Genomic DNA, 18,794 nt, shown 5'->3' with positions numbered 1-18,794 from the left:
AATATTTTATTAGTTCTTATACAATAGTTCTTAGTTTTCTATTTCTAATACAAATACTACAATACTATCTTATGTACTTTTGCAGATCCTTTTTTTTAATAAATTATACATTACCCTTTGTCCCTAAAAAAAAATTTCTTTTTCCCATCTTGTTTTATACCTTTATGGCTTTCCCCCACCTTTTCCCTTCCTTTCTTATCCCACCTAGTCTTTTCACACACACCCTCTCCTAACCTTCGCCTTTTTGGCTTCCCTTCTCTGTTGTATTTCTCTTTTCTTTTGCTTTCTAGCATTGTATTGGTTTTGCATCTCATTTTTCTCTTTCTTGGGTGTTTTTTTAGGTCTTAAGTCCTTTATTTTCCTTCCTCTCTTTCTCTTCTCTTTCTTAGTCAGATTTTTTAATTCATTAAAGATGGCTTCTTCTTCTTCTTCTTCTTCTTCTTCTTCTTCTTCTTCTTCTTCTTCTTCTTCTTCTTCTTCTTCTTCTTCTTCTTCTTCTTCTTCTTCTTCTTCTTCTTCTTCTTCTGTTTCCTCCATTTGTTGTTGTATTTGCTGACAAGTAGCAAGCGCCATTTCTAAAAAGTGAAAGATATCTCTCAAAGAGTCCTTGCTTTCTTTCTTTGTTTTTCCATATTCCTTTCTTAGTTCATCAATAGATAGAGCCATTATAAACCTTTCTTCTTCTTTTTTTCCCCTCCTCTTCTTCTTAGAACAACCAAGATGTTTCAAAACTTAAAAAACAGTTCCCCAAAGTCCCAAAGTCATCAAGCATCCAAACAGAGCAGAAAGTTCTTCCCTTTACACTTTCTCTTCCTGGGGTAATATCAGTTAAGAAAGAAAAAAAAGAGCCCAGTCTGTACTTTAAAGCCTTATTGCAATTAGCTTCTAGTCTCAAAATCTCCAAGGCATCTCCTCCAACAAGATCTTTATACAAGTTTTAGTCATCTCCCTTCCCACTTATAACAAAGAGCTTTAAATTTTACTTTCTTTAGAAAAGCAGATTTTTCAATGTCCCTTTGTTAAGTCCGTAGGGAAGGAAAGTAAACTTTCCCTTTCAGCACTATTCGCCGCTTTTAGAATCTCCTCTGGAAACAATGTATCATTCATAAAAAAAACGTAGTTTTCAGGATATTAGATATATCTTAAAGTCCCGGTAGCCAAAAAAACTTTCACTTTAAAACTTTCCAAACTTTCTCCTTCTTCCTCCTGCACATTCTTATCCAGTTGCCGGCTTCTTTGTGGCGGCCATTACTGACCGCCGCTCCACCGCCTTGAGAGAAGGGGGTTTTGCTAGGTGGGGAGGGGGTCTGCGACACCCCCAAACCCCTATCCGGATCCCCCCTGTCTTCAGCTGCCTCTACGTGGCAGCCTTATCCTCCAGACCCGTCTGGATCGGAGGCACCAAGACAGCTAGCGCGACAGGGATCGCGCTGGATCGTGAATCCCTGCCGCCACTGAACCCTGGCAAACCGGAAGTCCAGGGACACACATTCCTAATAGTGGTGGATGCATGCTCCAAATGGTTGGAAGTAATAATCATGCAATCCACCACCGCAGAAGCCATAATTAGACAGCTTAGGAGGCTATTTGCAACACACGGATTGCCAGATTTAATTGTATCCGACAATGGGCCCCAGTTCACTGCAACCCAATTTGAAGGGTTCTTAGCTCAGAATGGAATAAGACATGCACTAACAGCACCCAGACACCCATCCACGAATGGACGGGCGGAACGCATGGTACGTTACACAAAGGAAACCCTACAAAAGCTAGGGCCCGGGGACACACAAGAAAAGATAGATAAACTGTTAAGCATACAACATATAATGCCCAGTGCAACAACGAATAAGAGCCCCGCTGAACTACTCATGGGAAGGAAGCTGAGATCAACCCTAGACAAATTACACCCCACATATAACCCAGATAAACCACTAGACTCATCCAGTAAATGCCGGACATTTCAAACAGGGGACCTAGTGTACACTAAGAATCTAACAGGGGAGCCCTTATGGATACCCACAAGAGTGACCCAGGTAACTGGGCCCCATTCTTACAGAGTGGATACAACAGATGAGCGAAGCTGGAGGAGGCACATAGACCACCTCAGAAACTGAGAAATGAGGGGCAACACAGACAGAACCAGAGAAGAAGGGGGAGACCCCTCAGACAGGCACAACACAACCAGAGAGGAGGGGGGAAACCCCTCACAAAGGCGGAACACAACCAGAGAGGAGGGGGAGACCCCTCACACAGGTCCAACACAACCAGATAGGAGGGGGAGAACCCTCACAAACAAGGATACACACAGAACAAACCCTGACAACTAATGACACACAACCCAAACAAGTAAGAAAAGCTCCGAACAGAAAACACAAACACGTACCTGAATCCCTAGGGCAGGACAGCTTAGCCAGACAGGAACAGGCCCGAGAAGAAGCCGAAAGAGCGGCCCCGAGCAGGAACAAAATGGCCACCACAACCAGAAATTTCCAGGAGGTTCCAAAGGGAAGAACAGGAGAAATGGTAAATCTACCCGAACAGTTCAGAGACCAAACAGCGACTGAGCTGCGCAGGTCCGGTCGTACCCATAAAAGCCCCACCTACTTACGTGATTATGTATGGTAGGTGAAGACAGGATTGGGTGGACCGGACCATGTGGGGAGGGGTATTATGTACTCACTAGTGATTGGTTAGTCCTCGGTGGTGGGAAATTGAACAGCCGACACTGGCTACAGCTGCGAGCAGCCCGAATGTAAAAGGAGCTGCCGCGGCTGCAGCAGTCAGTCCTGTTGGAGAAATAAAGAGATCATTATTGAGCTGACTCCATCTCATGTCTCATTACCCGCGATCCAACAGAGACCACTTTGGTGGGACAATGCTCAGTGCACCTTTGTCATTTAGTCATGCCGGCTACATGACCACAGTGACATCTTTGGACAGCTCTGGCTCTTCAGCTTAGAAACGGAGATAAGCACCACTCTTAGAGCCAGAAACGATGAGCATGCATGTGCAGGGGAACCTTTACCTTTATATTACTAAAACTATCCAATCTGTCTGTCTGTCTGTTTCCTTCAAGTAGCTAAACTAGTGCATCATAGGGCAACAATTTTTGAATCAAGATACCTCAAATCTGCTAACTTAAAGAATGCATACAAATCTGGGATTCATTACTCCTATGAAATTGATATATTAAGGACCTTCAGATTAGTTGTTTTTACAAACTTCTGGACATTTTAGTGCTACCACATTCAGCAGCAATGACATGATTAAGACTTTCAATGCTTCCTGCTAGCTTCCCAATAAAAGTAAATGGGAAAGCAGACATATATCGGAAATCATTCCCTCTATCACTACTTTTTTTTTAACCTACTATATCACCTACCTGTTTAGATAAAGAAATATCTCTGATATGACAACCTAATGAGTCTTGCAACTACTTGCAACTAATTATATCCTATTTTTGCAAGTGTTTTAACTTTGTACAAAAATTAAAACTACTAATTCAATTACTATCTTAAGCACATATGGATACATATTACACGGGGACCTATTACCTTTGTATAATAATTAGTACAGAGTACACAGTACTTTCAAATTGGCTAAAATACATTTCAAAATTCTAAAATAAATTTAGATTTTTTTTTCACAGTAATTAATACTAGGTTTGTATGTGTGTTCAAGTAATTACATCATGCAATTTTCTTGGCAAGAAAACTTGGCATGATTTTCAGAAGTTGCTTGCCATTGCCTTTTTCCCATGGCTAGTCCAAAGTCACTGAGCTGCTTTTGAACATGTACACCAAACTGGCTCTGTGATAACATAGCAAAATAATAATTGAACCAGGACAAGTTTTTATCTGCCACTTAGTAGATGCAGTACTTTGTTTTCTACAAATGGAGTGGGAAAAGAAAAATGTATCCTTGAGTTGCAAAAATAGCTCTCAGAAATATTTTTAAAAAGTAAGTTAAGATAAAAAATCTAAGAAACACCCATAAAATTAACCATCAATCTTTGCAGGCAGAAGGGCATCAGTTGATCCATAAGGTTTGCAGATAAGTGTTTGGGAAGTTATTTATCAAATGTCTTGTCAAACTGAAGAAAAAGAGGCAAGAAGAGCTCTAGACAAGATTGCTTTTGACTGGCCTCTCTCCATTCACCTATCCCAGACTACTCCAGAAATTCTAGGAATAGAAGTAAGTAAAGAGTTGCCTGGAGTATCATTGACATAGCAGGCAAAACCAAATACATGAAAGAGCTCAGTTTCAAATCTATTCAGTTATAAGAAGGGGGCAAAATAAAGCTATGCCAGGGGTGTCTAGAGAAAATAATCTTGGAGGTAGTGATTCCAGCAATGTTGAAATCAATAACTCCACTGAGGCAGATCCACCAAAGATAAAAAGTTAGTTCTTTGTATGCCACAAAGAATGCTATAAAAGTAATCTAAATCATAGGTTTGAGAGCTATTAGTGCTGCCCCCAGATATGCAACCAGCACAGCTTTCAGATTTGATGTAGGGATTCCTAAAACAAAGTTTATGATTTGGAGCTATCTTACTTATTAGCTAAGGATCCAGTTTTTTCACACTGTCTTATTAATTCTTTATAGACAGAGGGATACTCTCCAAACTGAAGGAATATAGAAACCAAACTAGCAGCTCTTTTTTTAAAGCCATATTCTTTTATACTTCAGATCAGGACTGCCAAACTAGTGGTCTGCAGGCTGATACATCATGCACAGGCCCACGCTCACCCCAGTGAAGGGAAAAAACTTCACAAAACATCATTTATTTATTTATTTATTTGATTTGCCAATTGTTTACAAGATAATAAGTATAAATGTATACATAGTTGTGAATACATGAAATGGGTACATATAAGAAAAATAAAAGAATAAGAGAAACAATAGGACAGGGACGGTAGGCACGTTGGTGCGCTTATGCACGCCCCCTACAGGCCTCTTAGGAAAGGGGTGAGGTCAATAGTAGACAGTCTAAGGTTAAAGTTTTTGGGGTTTGGGGAAGAAACTACAGAGTCGGGTAGAGTATTCCAGACATTGACCACTCTATTGCTGAAGTCGTATTTCCTGTAATCAAGTTTGGTGCGGTTTACTTTTGAGTTTGTATCTATTGTGTGCTCTTGTGTTGTTATGGTTGAAGCTGAAGTATTCATTGACAGGTAGGACATTGCAATGTATGATTTTATATACCATGTTTAAGTCAGACCGAAGACGGCGTAATTCAAGGTTTTCTAGTTCTAGAATTTCAAGTCTGGTGGCATAAGGTATTCTACAACGAGTAGAGGAGTGGAGAACTCTTCTTGTGAAATATTTCTGGACTTTCTCAATTGTGCTAATATCAGATACATAATGTGGGTTCCAGACTGATGAACTGTATTCAAGTATTGGTCTAGCAAATGTTTTGTATGCTCTGGTTAGTAGTGTGATATTACCAGAGAAAAAGCTACGTGTAGGATTAGGTTAACAACTCTTAATGCCTTTTTGGCTATGTAGTTGCAGTGGGCTCTAGCACTTAGATCATTAGAGGTGAGTATTCCAAGGTCCTTTACAGAGCATGGGTCATCAACAAGATCTTGACTATTCAGCTTGTATTTTATTTTCTGATTTTTTTGCCAATATGTAAGACAGAGCATTTATTTGTTGAGATTTGAAGTTGCCATTTGTTTGACCATTCTGATACATAGTCAAGATCTTTTGTAGGGTAGCAGTATTGTCTGTGGTATTGAACAGCTTTACATCATCAGCGAAGAGAACGCAATTGCTCTTAATATGATCACAGAGGTCGTTTATGTAGAGTATGAAGAGAGTTGGTCCTAGAACACTGCCTTGGGGAACACCACTATTGACAGGTACTGGATTTGATAGGACGCTCGATTTTGACCATTTGTTGTCTGTTTGACAGGAATGCTTCTATCCAGTTATTCAGTTGTCCAGAGATACCATAGGATTTTATTTTTAGGAGTAGTTTGTCGTGGTACCACTGAATCAAAGGCTTTACAGAAGTCTATGTAGATTGCGTCTATTGCTTTGCCCTGGTCGAGTTGTGTCGTCCATATGTTTTTGCAGTGTAAGAGTGGCAGATTACAGGATAGTTTCTTTCTGAAACCAAATTGTTTATTGGAGAGTAGGTTATTTGTCTCTAAGTGGAGGATGATGGATTGGTTAATAATTGATTCCATGACTTTACAGGTGACGCAGCATAAGGAGATTGGCCTGTAATTTTCAACTAGGCTTGGGTCTCCTTTTTGAAGATGGGGATGACTGTGGCTTGTGACCATAGGTTAGGCAAGGAGCTGGTCCTGAAAGATTTTTCAAAGATTATGCTTAGAGGTTTGGCTATGACAGTGGATAGCTTTCTTAAGAAGTAGGCACATATTCCATCCGGTTCAATAGATAGAGATGGTTTTAGATTGCGTAGTGCTTTTTCAACATTGTCTTCTGTGAAATCGATATGTATTAGATCATTGTTGTTATCTGTGGTACGGCTAGGAAATACTGGGCATGATCCATTGCTGTTTACAAATACTGAGCCGAAGAATGTGTTAAAGATGTTGGCTTTAATGGTGTCGTCGTTGCAGTCTTTACCATCAGGTCCTATCAAGGGAGGGATGCACAGCAACTTGACATTTGACATCATGCTCCAGATTATAAAAAGGTGACACATATTTTTTAAGACAGGAAGTGATAAGGAATTAACTGCAGGTTAATAGGATACTACATAAATGCAGTACCTAAATTTCAAGATACTTTGAAGAAATTATTAATCTCTCTCCCCTAACCAAGGCTGAAAAGGATTTATTTCAGTGGTGGTTTGCCTCTTCCTCCTGAGATTTGTTCTAGATACATGGTATTGAACCATTGCCCTATCTTCAACTTCTCCAAGTGACATGGAAAAAGAATTTGATTCCTGAAGACGTACAAAATGGAATTCATTAACTACAAATGTCTTACTTACCAAAAGCATATTAACTAATACCAGAACACAGACTATAACAGACACTCTATAAGCCTGATTCTGATAATGAAGAGATGACCTTTGAAAAGCAATCTCTTGTTTTCTATATGTTGGACATGAATGCCAGAATTTTCTAGATACAACACAATTTATTGTGTTCAGTGGGAGCGATTAAGAGCCCTGTCATATCCAAGGAGTATGGTACTTACTAATCCAGGATCCTACCCTATGATATCATTGGGTTCTGTAACTCTTTGGTTAGTTGCTGCTTTTAGGCTACCACAATGAATATGGATTGCTGCACTTTTTCAGCAGGTGGGTGGTTCCTCATAGACCAGAATCCCACTTTGCCATCCTTGCCAGCTTTCAGGAGTTTACATCCTCTTCTGAAGTAAGACAGCATACTACCTTGGTACCCCAGTGCTTTCTGGCTGTTGATTGCATTGTTGTATTGTTCATTTTACAATGGCAGCTTTTTCTCTGCAAAAAGCAAATGTAGCAAACAGAGAACAAACAAATTATATTTGTATTTTAGCAGGAATGTTTATTTATTTATTTTATTTATTTGATTTGCCAATTGTTTACAAGATAATAAGTATAAATGTATACATAGTTGTGAATACATGAAATGGGTACATATAAGAAAAATAAAAGAATAAGAGAAACAATAGGACAGGGACGGTAGGCACGTTGGTGCGCTTATGCACGCCCCTACAGGCCTCTTAGGAAAGGGGTGAGGTCAATAGTAGACAGTCTAAGGTTAAAGTTTTTGGGGTTTGGGGAAGAAACTACAGAGTCGGGTAGAGTATTCCAGACATTGACCACTCTATTGCTGAAGTCGTATTTCCTGCAATCAAGTTTGGTACGGTTTACTTTGAGTTTGTATCTATTGTGTGCTCTTGTGTTGTTATGGTTGAAGCTGAAGTATTCATTGACAGGTAGGACATTGCAATGTATGATTTTATATACCATGCTTAAGTCAGACCGAAGACAGCGTAATTCAAGGTTTTCTAGTTCTAGAATTTCAAGTCTGGTGGCATAAGGTATTCTACAACGAGTAGAGAGGTGGAGAACTCTTCTTGTGAAATATTTCTGGACTTTCTCAATTGTGCTAATATCAGATACGTAATGTGGGTTCCAGACTGATGAACTGTATTCGAGTATTGGTCTAGCAAATGTTTTGTATGCTCTGGTTAGTAGTGTGATATTACCAGAGAAAAAGCTACGTAGGATTAGGTTAACAACTCTTAATGCCTTTTTGGCTATGTAGTTGCAGTGGGCTCTAGCACTTAGATCATTAGAGGTGAGTATTCCAAGGTCCTTTACAGAGCATGGGTCATCAACAAGATCTTGACTATTCAGCTTGTATTTTATTTTCTGATTTTTTTGCCAATATGTAAGACAGAGCATTTATTTGTTGAGATTTGAAGTTGCCATTTGTTTGACCATTCTGATACATAGTCAAGATCTTTTTGTAGGGTAGCAGTATTGTCTGTGGTATTGAACAGCTTTACATCATCAGCGAAGAGAACGCAATTGCTCTTAATATGATCACAGAGGTCGTTTATGTAGAGTATGAAGAGAGTTGGTCCTAGAACACTGCCTTGGGGAACACCACTATTGACAGGTACTGGATTTGATAGGACGCTCCCGATTTTGACCATTTGTTGTCTGTTTGACAGGAATGCTTCTATCCAGTTATTCAGTTGTCCAGAGATACCATAGGATTTTATTTTTAGGAGTAGTTTGTCGTGTACCACTGAATCAAAGGCTTTACAGAAGTCTATGTAGATTGCGTCTATTGCTTTGCCCTGGTCGAGTTGTGTCGTCCATATGTTTTTGCAGTGTAAGAGTGGCAGATTACAGGATAGTTTTTTTCTGAAACCAAATTGTTTATTGGAGAGTAGGTTATTTGTCTCTAAGTGGAGGATGATGGATTGGTTAATAATTGATTCCATGACTTTACAGGTGACGCAGCATAAGGAGATTGGCCTGTAATTTTCAACTAGGCTTGGGTCCCCTTTTGAAGATGGGGATGACTGTGGCTTGTGACCATAGGTTAGGCAAGGAGCTGGTTCTGAAAGATTTTTCAAAGATTATGCTTAGAGGTTTGGCTATGACAGTGGATAGCTTTCTTAAGAAGTAGGCACATATTCCATCCGGTTCAATAGATAGAGATGGTTTTAGATTGCGTAGTGCTTTTTCAACATTGTCTTCTGTGAAATCGATATGTATTAGGTCATTGTTGTTATCTGTGGTACGGCTAGGAAATACTGGGCATGATCCATTGCTGTTTACAAATACTGAGCCGAAGAATGTGTTAAAGATGTTGGCTTTAATGGTGTGTCGTTGCAGTCTTTACCATCAGGTCCTATCAAGGGAGGGATGGACCTTGAGTCTTTTAGTTTGTTGTTTACAAAATTGTAAAAAGCACGGGTGGAATTGGTGCTTAGAAGGTTTTCCTCTTGTTTAATGTGATAATTGGTGCATTCGGTCTTTATCTGGTGGCATAAATTTTTGTATCGGTTTTTGAAATTGGCAACGTGACCAGATTTGTTTTTCCGCCAGAGTGATCTCTTTTTGGATTGAAGTTTCCTTATTGATATGGGTAATCTGCTTTTTGTTTTTTTTGGGAGTTGTTGTTGGTACATATAGTTTGATGACTCTTTTGACTTCAAGTAAAAATATGTTGTAATGGTCTTCAACAGTATTGCATCCAGTGAATAGAGATTGCCAATCAAGGGATGAGAGATCGTTGTGTATAAGATCATAGTTGCCTTTTTTGAAGTTACAATTGGGGATTACATTATTGTGGTGATTTTTGTGTGGATGTATGTTGAGACAAAAGTCAATCATATTGTGGTCACTACTGGAAAAGGGTTCTTTAGTTTGTATTCCGTAAATTAAATTCAAACTATTGCAGAAGATGAGATCGAGGCAGTTGTTTAGTCTAGTGTTGTTGGTTACTAGTTGTTCCAGTCCCAGATTTGTAATAGCATTGTAGAAGGTTTTGTGTATGATTTCAGTTGTACAATCATTTAGGGTCCAGTCAATATGAGGTAGATTGAAATCACCAAGAAAGATAAAAGGGTATGGGCAGGATGCAGCCCATGTTAGTAATGTATTTAGCTTGTTTACATGTTCGATGTCATAATCAGGTGCTCTGTAACATAGTAAGAATCGAATTGTGATATTTAAGGATAGTTCACAGATGATGGTCTCAGGAAGAGCAAGCTCTTATAATGTTGTTCATTATTCTGTTAATGTTATAATGTTGGTCATTATTCTGTGGGTACAGATATAGAATGCCATACAAGCTATTATCCATTCAAATTAATGGTACTTGAAATCAATTACATTTTCCTATATGAATGAATGAATTCTTTATTATTTAGTGATTAGACACACAAGGAATTTGTCTTGGTGCATATGCTCTCAGTGTACATAAAAAGAAAAGATACATTCATCAAGAATCATAAGGTACAGCACTTAATATAGTCATAGGATACAAATAAGCAATCAAATCATACTAGGATTTGTCAAGGACCTTGGAGTACTCATCTCTAATGATCTAAGTGCTAGAACCCACTGTAACTACATAGCCAAAAAGGCATTAAGAGTTGTTAACCTAATCTTACGTAGCTTTTTCTCTGGTAGTATCACACTACTAACTAGAGCATACAAAACATTTGCTGGACCAATAATTGAATACAGCTCATCAGTCTAGAACCCGCATTATGTATCTGATATTAATACAGTTGAGAAAGTCCAGAAATATTTCACAAGAAAAATTCTCACTCCTCTACTATGCCACCAGACTTGAAATTCTAGACCTAGAAAACCTAGAACAATGCCGCCTTAGGAGCCTAAGTATAGTATATAAAATTATACATTGTAATGTACTACCTGTCAATGAATACTTCAGCTTCAACCATAACAATACAAGAGCATACAATAGATACAAACTCAAGGTAAACCACAGCAAACTTGATTGCAGAAAATACAACTTCAGCAACAGAGTGGTCAATGTCTGGAATATTCTATCTTACTCTGTGGTTTCTTCCCCAAACTCCAAAAACTTTAACCTTAGACTGTCTACTATTGACCTCACCCCTTTCCTACGAGGTCTGTAGGGGGCATGCATAAGTGCACCAACGTGCCTACCATCTCTGTCCTATTGTTTCTTTTATTTTTTGTTTTATTTTTCTTATATGTATCCATTTCATGTATTCATAACTATGTTTATACTTATACCTGTTATCTTATAATCACTTGACAAAATAAATAAATAAATACATAAAATAAAATAGGAAACAGTCAATATAAATTGTAAGGATATAAGCAACAAAGTTACAGTCATACAATCACAAGTTGGAGGGGATGGGTGATAGGAGTGATGAGAAGATTAATAGTAATAATAATGCAGACTTAGTAAATGGTTGGACAGTGTTGAGGGAATTATTTATTTAGCAGAGTGATGGCATTTGGGGAAAAACTATCCTTGTGTCTAGTTGATTTGATGGCATCATTTTGAGGGTAGGAAAAGAGTTAATATCCAGGATTTGAAAGGTCTGTAAATATTTTCACATCCCTCTTTTTGATTCATGCAGTATGCAGGTCCTCAATGAAAGGCAGGTTGGTAGTAATTGTTTTGTCTGCAGTCCTAATTATCCTCTGAAGTTTGTGTCTTTCCTGTTGGGTTGAAGAACCAAACCAGACACTTATAGAGGTGCAGATGATAGACTCAACAATTCCTCTGTAGAACTGTATTAGTAGTTCCTTGGGCAGTTTGAGCTTTCTGAGTTGGTGCAGAAAGAACATTCTTTGTTGTGCTTTTTTGATGATGTTTTTGATATTAGGTGTCCATTTTAGGTCTTGAGATATGATAGAACCTAGAAATTTGAAGGTCTCTACTGTTGATACTGTGTTGTCTAGTATTGTAAGAGGTGGTAGTATGGGAGGGTTTCTCCTAAAGTCTACCACCATTTCTATGATTTTGAGTGCGTTCAGTTCCAGAATGTTCCGGTCACACCACAAGGCTAGTTGTTCAATCTCCTATCTGTTTGGGGATTTGTCATTGTCTCTAATGAAACCAATCACTGTTGTACCATCTGCAAACTTCAGAAGTTTAACAGATGGATTGTTTGAGATGCAGGGAGAAGAAAAGTGGAAAGGGCACACAGCCTTAGAGGGAGGGGGCTGTGCAAATTGTACGGGTATCTGATGTGATTCTGCCTAGCTTCACTTGCTGTTTCCTGCCTGTTAGGAAACTTATGATCCACTTACAAGTGTGTTCAGGTACCGCTAGCTGATATAGTTTAGTTAGAAGAATGTCTGGAATGATGGTATTGAATGCTGAACTAAAGTCTACAAAAACCCTTGCGTAGGTCTTTGGAGATTCAAGATGTTGTAGGATGTAGTACAGATCCATATTAACAGCATCATCTGTCAGTCTATTTGCTCAGAATGGAAATTTCAGGGGGTCTAGCAGCGGATCCTCATGGTTTTCAGGTGGGACAGCACTAGCTTTTCAAAGTTTTTCATAACTACAGATGTTAGAGCAATTGGTCTGTAGTCATTCAGTTCCTTGATGGAGGGCTTCTTTGGCACTGGGATTATGGTAGAGCATTTGAAGCAAGACAGAACATAGCACATCTCTAATGATTTATTGAAGATTCGGGTGAAGACTGGGGCCAATTGATCAGCACAAACTTTTAAGCAAGAGGGAGTTATATAATCACATTAAAATAACTTCAGGCAAGTGCCTATCATTATGATTGGTAAGATGAGTGTAATAAAGGCCTATTTATTGATAAATCTCTTTGAGCGAGTACTAAACTGTCCATTGTCAAATGATTACAGAATGTCAGATTATATGCTCATATTTTACCAAGTGGATCACATTACTTTTCCAGTATAAGAACCAGGCCAGAGTGGCCTAGTGTTTAGTATTTGATTCAGACTGAGAAAACCTTGGTTCTAGCTCTGATTTCTTGGGATGATTTTGACCCAATCATTGAATCTCAGTCCCACAGCTTATTAAATATATATCCTGCCTCTTCAAGAGCTCAAGATGGTACACATATTTCCCTTCCAGTTTTTCTCAAAAACTTCCCTTTGAGGTAGGTTAGGCTAAGAGAAAAAATAGGTACAAAATCCACAGTGAGCATCCATAGCATTGTGAGAGAACCTGTAGGGGAAGAAACATATAAACACTGCTACTGAATTGGCAATGAAAAGTAAATTGTAGGCTAATCTTGTAACAGTTAACAATGTTATTGAACATAACTGGTTACCCGCGGCTGCCACAAGTTAACTAATTCATGCGTGGTGGTGGGCAACAGCTGATGCCTTCTGACAGCCCCTTTTATATTGCAGCTGTCAGACCAGCCAGCCAATAAACAACGGCTTCAACTCCCGCCTGAATTGCGGACTGAGGACTACGTTGGTATGTAACACCCCTTTCTCCCAGCTAAAAACATGCGTACTCTCACAAGTAGGCAGGGCGTTGCCTGACTCGCCCTGACCTGCGCAGTTCAGTGGGTATAGTTAATGGAGGAGGATCAGTTGTAATGCCGGCTGTCTCCGGCAGAGATGGCTCGAGGCATTCAGATGCTGGATTGGGGTAGCATCAGAAGGTAGGCCCTCCTCGTGCAGAGGCTCCGTGGTCGTTGTTTTGGGTTTGGAGTTGTCAGTTTCTACGTTTGTTGGTCTGTTGCCATCTTGTTGGTCATCATCGGGTCGGTGATCCGTGGATGAACCCCATCAACTCTGTAATTGGTCAATGTGGTGCCATCATATTCAGCTGTCCGATAGCCTAACTCTATAGGACTTTGGGCCTGTGACAGCAATTACCTCCCCCAGTATAAATAAATAAATACATAAAGGGTCCCCTGCAAAGTTCCTCGCATAAACTGGGCCATATAACTTGAAAACTCTAAACTTGCTGGAGGAATCTAGTGGACAGGTCGAGGAGAAATTTGGGTGCAATCTGTCAAGGCTTGTATGCAAATGCTGCCCCATCAGAAGTTCTGCCAGGGAACGATTAGTGGCTGCACTTGGTGTCGAATGCTGGATTAAAAGGTACTTGGCTAGTTTGGCATGCCAATCGTCCCCCTCCATCCTACCTAGGGTCTCTGGCAGACCTAATTGCCCTCTCAGCCTGGCCATTCGACACCAGGTAGTATGGCACAACCAAGGCATGTCAGATGCCCATTTTTGCCAAGAATATTTCAAATGTATTGGATGTAAATTGGGGTCCCTTGTCAGACACCAACACATCGGGTAGCCCATATGTTGCGAATAACCTTGTTAATGCTTTTTTTTTTTAAAAAAAAAAACAAGTTTTATTAATTTTTAAAACACACAAATTGTCATTATTCATTACATGTTTAAACCTTTTTTCATTGTCAATTTAACAAGTCAGATAAATTATAATTCTGTTTTAAACCATTTCCATACAACATACCAAAACTTCTTATTCAATTTCTCTTTACTTCTCTTTACTCTTATTCAATATCATTATTATTATCTCATCTGTTTCTTTCTGACTTAGTTACCATTATTCTCAATCTATATTTCTACAATTTTTAACTAATTCTCCCCCCAAAAAGACATATACACACAACACACAAAACATAAAAAAAATCTTTTTGGAAAGTAACTTGGACCCAGGTGTCTCTCTCTTCATGGACTTCAATTATATTCATGCTCATCTTACATATCATTACTTATTTTATTTACCATTCTAAGCCTTCTATATTAACTTCCCCACATATTTCACACTTCTTACTTCTATCTTAATTAATCATCTTAATTTGAATCATTATATTTATATCTTTTGTCCATTTTTTATCATCCCTTTGTCTCATTCCTTATAAAAAAAAAAGAAAATAAGTTTCTCCTGAAATCATTAATCAGAGTATGATGCCTTTCTATCTCCCCCCTAAGTTAATCAAATTAATCTTTAATATAATATCTAATACCCAATCCGATTTTGCTTGGTACATTCTATCTAACTAATACATCCAACATAATTAAGTACATAATTAGACAATAAATCCAAATATTAAAAAAAGATACTATAATAAAAATTTTATAATAACATCAATACCATAGTCTTATTAAACTCTTTAATTAAAACAATATTCTAAACCTCCCCTATTATTAAGTGTTAAAGCCAATCATTTTTAAACATTTTAACATTTTAATCTCTTATCAACTCTTAAATCATTACAATACTACCATCTCATCTTATGTACCTTGCAAAATCTTTTTTTTTTTTAAAAAATTATACTTTATCCATTATCCAAAAAAAATTTCTTTTTTTCATTTAATTTCAAAACATTGTAGCTTTTCTCCACCTTTTCCCTTTCTTTCTTCTCCCAACAAACCTTTCTACCCCCCTTCTTCTAGCCTCTGCCTTGCCAGCTTCCCTTCTCTGTCGTATTCCTTTTCCCTTTTGTTTACTATCATCATATTGGTTTTGCACCTTATTTTTCCCTTTCTTAAATGTTTTTTTAGATCTTAAGTCCTTAAGTCCTTTAATTTTCTTCTTTTCTCTTCTTTTCTTTTCTTTCTCTCTTCCTTCTTTCTGGATCAAGTTCTGAGATTCATTAAAAATGGCTCCTTTCTTTCTTTCTTGTTCCTCTGCTGTCTTCATCTGTTGTAATGTTTGTTGATAATTAATAAGCGCCATTTCTAAGAAAAGGAAAGCTTCTTCCACACCATCTTTACCATTTTTTTTTGCTTGTTCATATTCTTTTCTTAGTTCCTCAACAGAAAGAGCCATTATAAATCTTTTCTTTTCTTTTCCCCTTCTTTCTTCTTACAACAACCAGAATATTCAAAAGAAAATAAAAAAAATAAAACAGTCCCAAAGTTATCAGTCAGTCCAAACCAAGGCAGAGTTCTCACTTTCTCCTTCTGGGGTAATATCAATCCAAGAGAAAGAAAGTCCAAATCTGTTTAAAATCTTATTGCAATATATTCTAGTCTTCAAATCCTTAAGGCATCTGCTCCAACAAAGTCTTAGCATACAAATGTTTTCTTTTTAATCCTCTCTCTTCCCACTCATCGCTTAAAACCAATTTTCACCTAAAAGAAATAGGTTTCTTAATATCCAGTTATTTATTCCGTAGGAAAAGAGGGAAAGCTATCCTTTCAGCACCTTCAAACAGCCGCTTTTTCCTCTTCTGGCAGATATTATTCAGAAAGTCATACTTTTCAGGAATTTTATTAGATATGTCTTAGAGTCCTAGGAGCCAAGAAAAACTTTCTCCTCTCAATCACTTTCTCCACTTCCTCCTGCGCATTCTTACCCGGCTGCCAGCTTCTTTGTGGCGGCCATTACAGACCGCCGCTGCACCGTCCTGGGAAAAGGGAGTTCTGCCGGCCAGGGAGGGAGTCTGCAGCACCCCCAAACCCTTCTCCGGATCCCCCCTACCTTCAGCTGCCCCTGCAGGGCAGCCTAGCTCCGCACTCCGGCTGGGTCGGAGCCCCAAAAACGGCTAGCGCGGCAGGGATCGCGCAGCCGCAAATCCCTGCCGCTCGCGGGCCGACAAACCGGAAGACCCCAAAACCTTGTTAATGCTTTTATTACAGCCTCTGATGTTACCGAATGCATGAGTGTTAGTTCCACCCATTTAGAATATGAGTCCACTATTATTAAAAATGTACGCCCCTTAAAGGGGCCCACCAAGTCGATATGCACTCTCGACCAGGGGGCTCTAGCTGATTCCCATTCAAAAGGAGTGGCCATGGGCAGTGCAGACTTTGACAATTGACAAGCCTGGCAGGCCCCAACTGTTTCTGTTATCGCCAGGTCTAAACCAGGCCACCAGACATAGCTTCTAGCTATGGCTTTCATCTTGCTACCCCGGGATGCCCTTCATGTAGATTTTCCAAAACCTGGGGTCTTAGTTTACTGGACATTACTACCCTACACCCCCATAGCCCATTTGGGTAGACAATTCATGTTGTTTAGCTTTGTATGGAATGAATGTAGACACCAATGTCCCCTTTGGCCACCCCCTCCTCACCCAGTCCAATACTTTAGAGATTACCTCATCTTTAGAGGAAAATTGAGTGATGTCATGTGCTGTAATAAGCAACTGGTTGTCTTCAATTAAAAGAACTGTCGATGTTGTAGCAGGGTCTTCGATGTGGACTGGAAGGGGGCAGCAACTCAATGCATCAGCGTGACTTATCATTTTGCCAGCTCGATAGGTTAATGTGTAGGGATAGGCTGATAATAACAGGGACCAATGAGTCATGTGAGGTGAAAGGATGATATGGGTTTGCCAGTTACCTGCTAAAAGTCCTAATAAAGGTTTGTGGTCAGTTATTACTTTAAAACAATGTCCAAATAGAAATTCATGGAAGTTGTTTATGGCAGGTACAACAGCGAGGGCCTCTTTGTCTAACTGGCTGTAATTTCTCTCTGTACTCAATAAAGTCCTTGAGAATAAGTGATTGGTGCCTCCTGACCATTAGGTATTCTGTGGCTAAGGACTGCGCCGATGCCAAATGGAGAAGTGTCGCACACAACAACAATTGGAAGCTTGCAGTCAAATTGAACTAAAACACTGTCAGAGGACAATAATGCCCTGACAGCTTTGAAAGAGTTTGCTTCCTTTTGGCCCCAAACCCAAGGCATCTGAGCATCTAGAAATCTGTGAAGTGGCTCAGCCACTGACACCTTGTGTGGCAGGAAGTAATTATAAAAATTAAGGAGTCCTAAAAATGCTTGCAGCTCAGTCTTGCAGGTAGGTGTTGGGGCTTCTTTAACAGCTTTAATCTTTGATTTAATGGGGTAGATTCCGATAACATCAATGCAGTACCCTAGGAAATCCACCTGAGGAATAGCAGATTTGCATTTATTTTTCTTTAGTTTTAATCTGGCTTTTTGGAAACAGGACAGTACATTCCTTAGACGTGTGATAAGCTTGTTGCGGTTGTTGGCAGAAATGAGGACATAGTCGAAATAGGGAATGACGCCATCCATGCCTTGAAGAAGGCATTCAATACTACTCTGGAAAATGCCTGGTGCAGTGCTTATGCTGAATTGCAGACATGTGCACTTAAAGGCTCCCTGGTGAGTGACAATTGTTTGGGCTTCCACTGCCTCATTGTCCATGGGGAGCTGCTGATACTCCTGGACCATATCTAACTTTGCGAAAATACACCCCTTTCCCAAAGAGTGTAATAAGTGTTAGATAACTGGCACCGGATAGGCATTCGGGTGCAAGGCTTTGTTCAATGTACTCCGGTAATCGGCACACAGGTGAATAGAACCATCTTTCTTTAGTGGGGGTAATGATAGGGGTTTCTCACCTTGAGAAATCGACAGGCTGTAAAATCCCCTGCGAAATTAATTTATCTAACTCTACATCTACTTTCGCTTGCAACACGAAAGGAACCCTCCAAGGCTTAAAACGAATAGGTGCCACTAGAGGGTCCAAGCTGAAGGAAATTGGAGTGCCATTGTATTTGCCCATTTTTTCGCTAAATACATCAGCCAACTTGTTTAATAAATTATCTATGTCTTGGTACTGTATGGAATGAATACCAGTTACTTGCAGGCCCAGAGCAGAGAACCAATCTAATCCCAGAAGGCTGGGAAGGGTCCCTTCCACAACTATAAGGGAAAAGCGACCCATAAAGTCCTTGAATTTAATGTAAAACCTGCCAGACCCTATAACAGGAATGGAATTACCTTGATAGTCCTTGAGCGATAATTGGCAGTGTTTCAATTGTTTTTTAGCGATGGCTGGAACTAAGCATTTGAAGGTGCTTCAGGATACAATTGTGAGGGACAATCCT

At 39.3% G+C, this 18,794-nt stretch overlaps 1 long non-coding RNA gene across 1 annotated transcript in view; it reads right to left on the bottom strand.

The window, feature by feature from the left end:
• Positions 1-700: 700 nt before the first annotated feature.
• LOC148128916 (uncharacterized) overlaps positions 701-18,794 on the bottom strand; it is a 67,416-nt gene continuing 49,322 nt past the window's right edge. The window contains exon 2 of the long non-coding RNA XR_015746020.1: positions 701-791. This is a non-coding gene — a long non-coding RNA (uncharacterized LOC148128916). The remainder of the gene's footprint in view (positions 792-18,794) is intronic.

This window comes from Notechis scutatus, chromosome Z (assembly GCF_049901735.1).
Source record: "Notechis scutatus isolate UNSWTSFEM ecotype Mainland chromosome Z, rNotScu1.2, whole genome shotgun sequence".
NCBI lineage: Eukaryota > Metazoa > Chordata > Lepidosauria > Squamata > Elapidae > Notechis > Notechis scutatus.
Note: the sequence above shows the minus strand (reverse complement) of the source record. Positions and strands in the feature narration are given on the sequence as shown.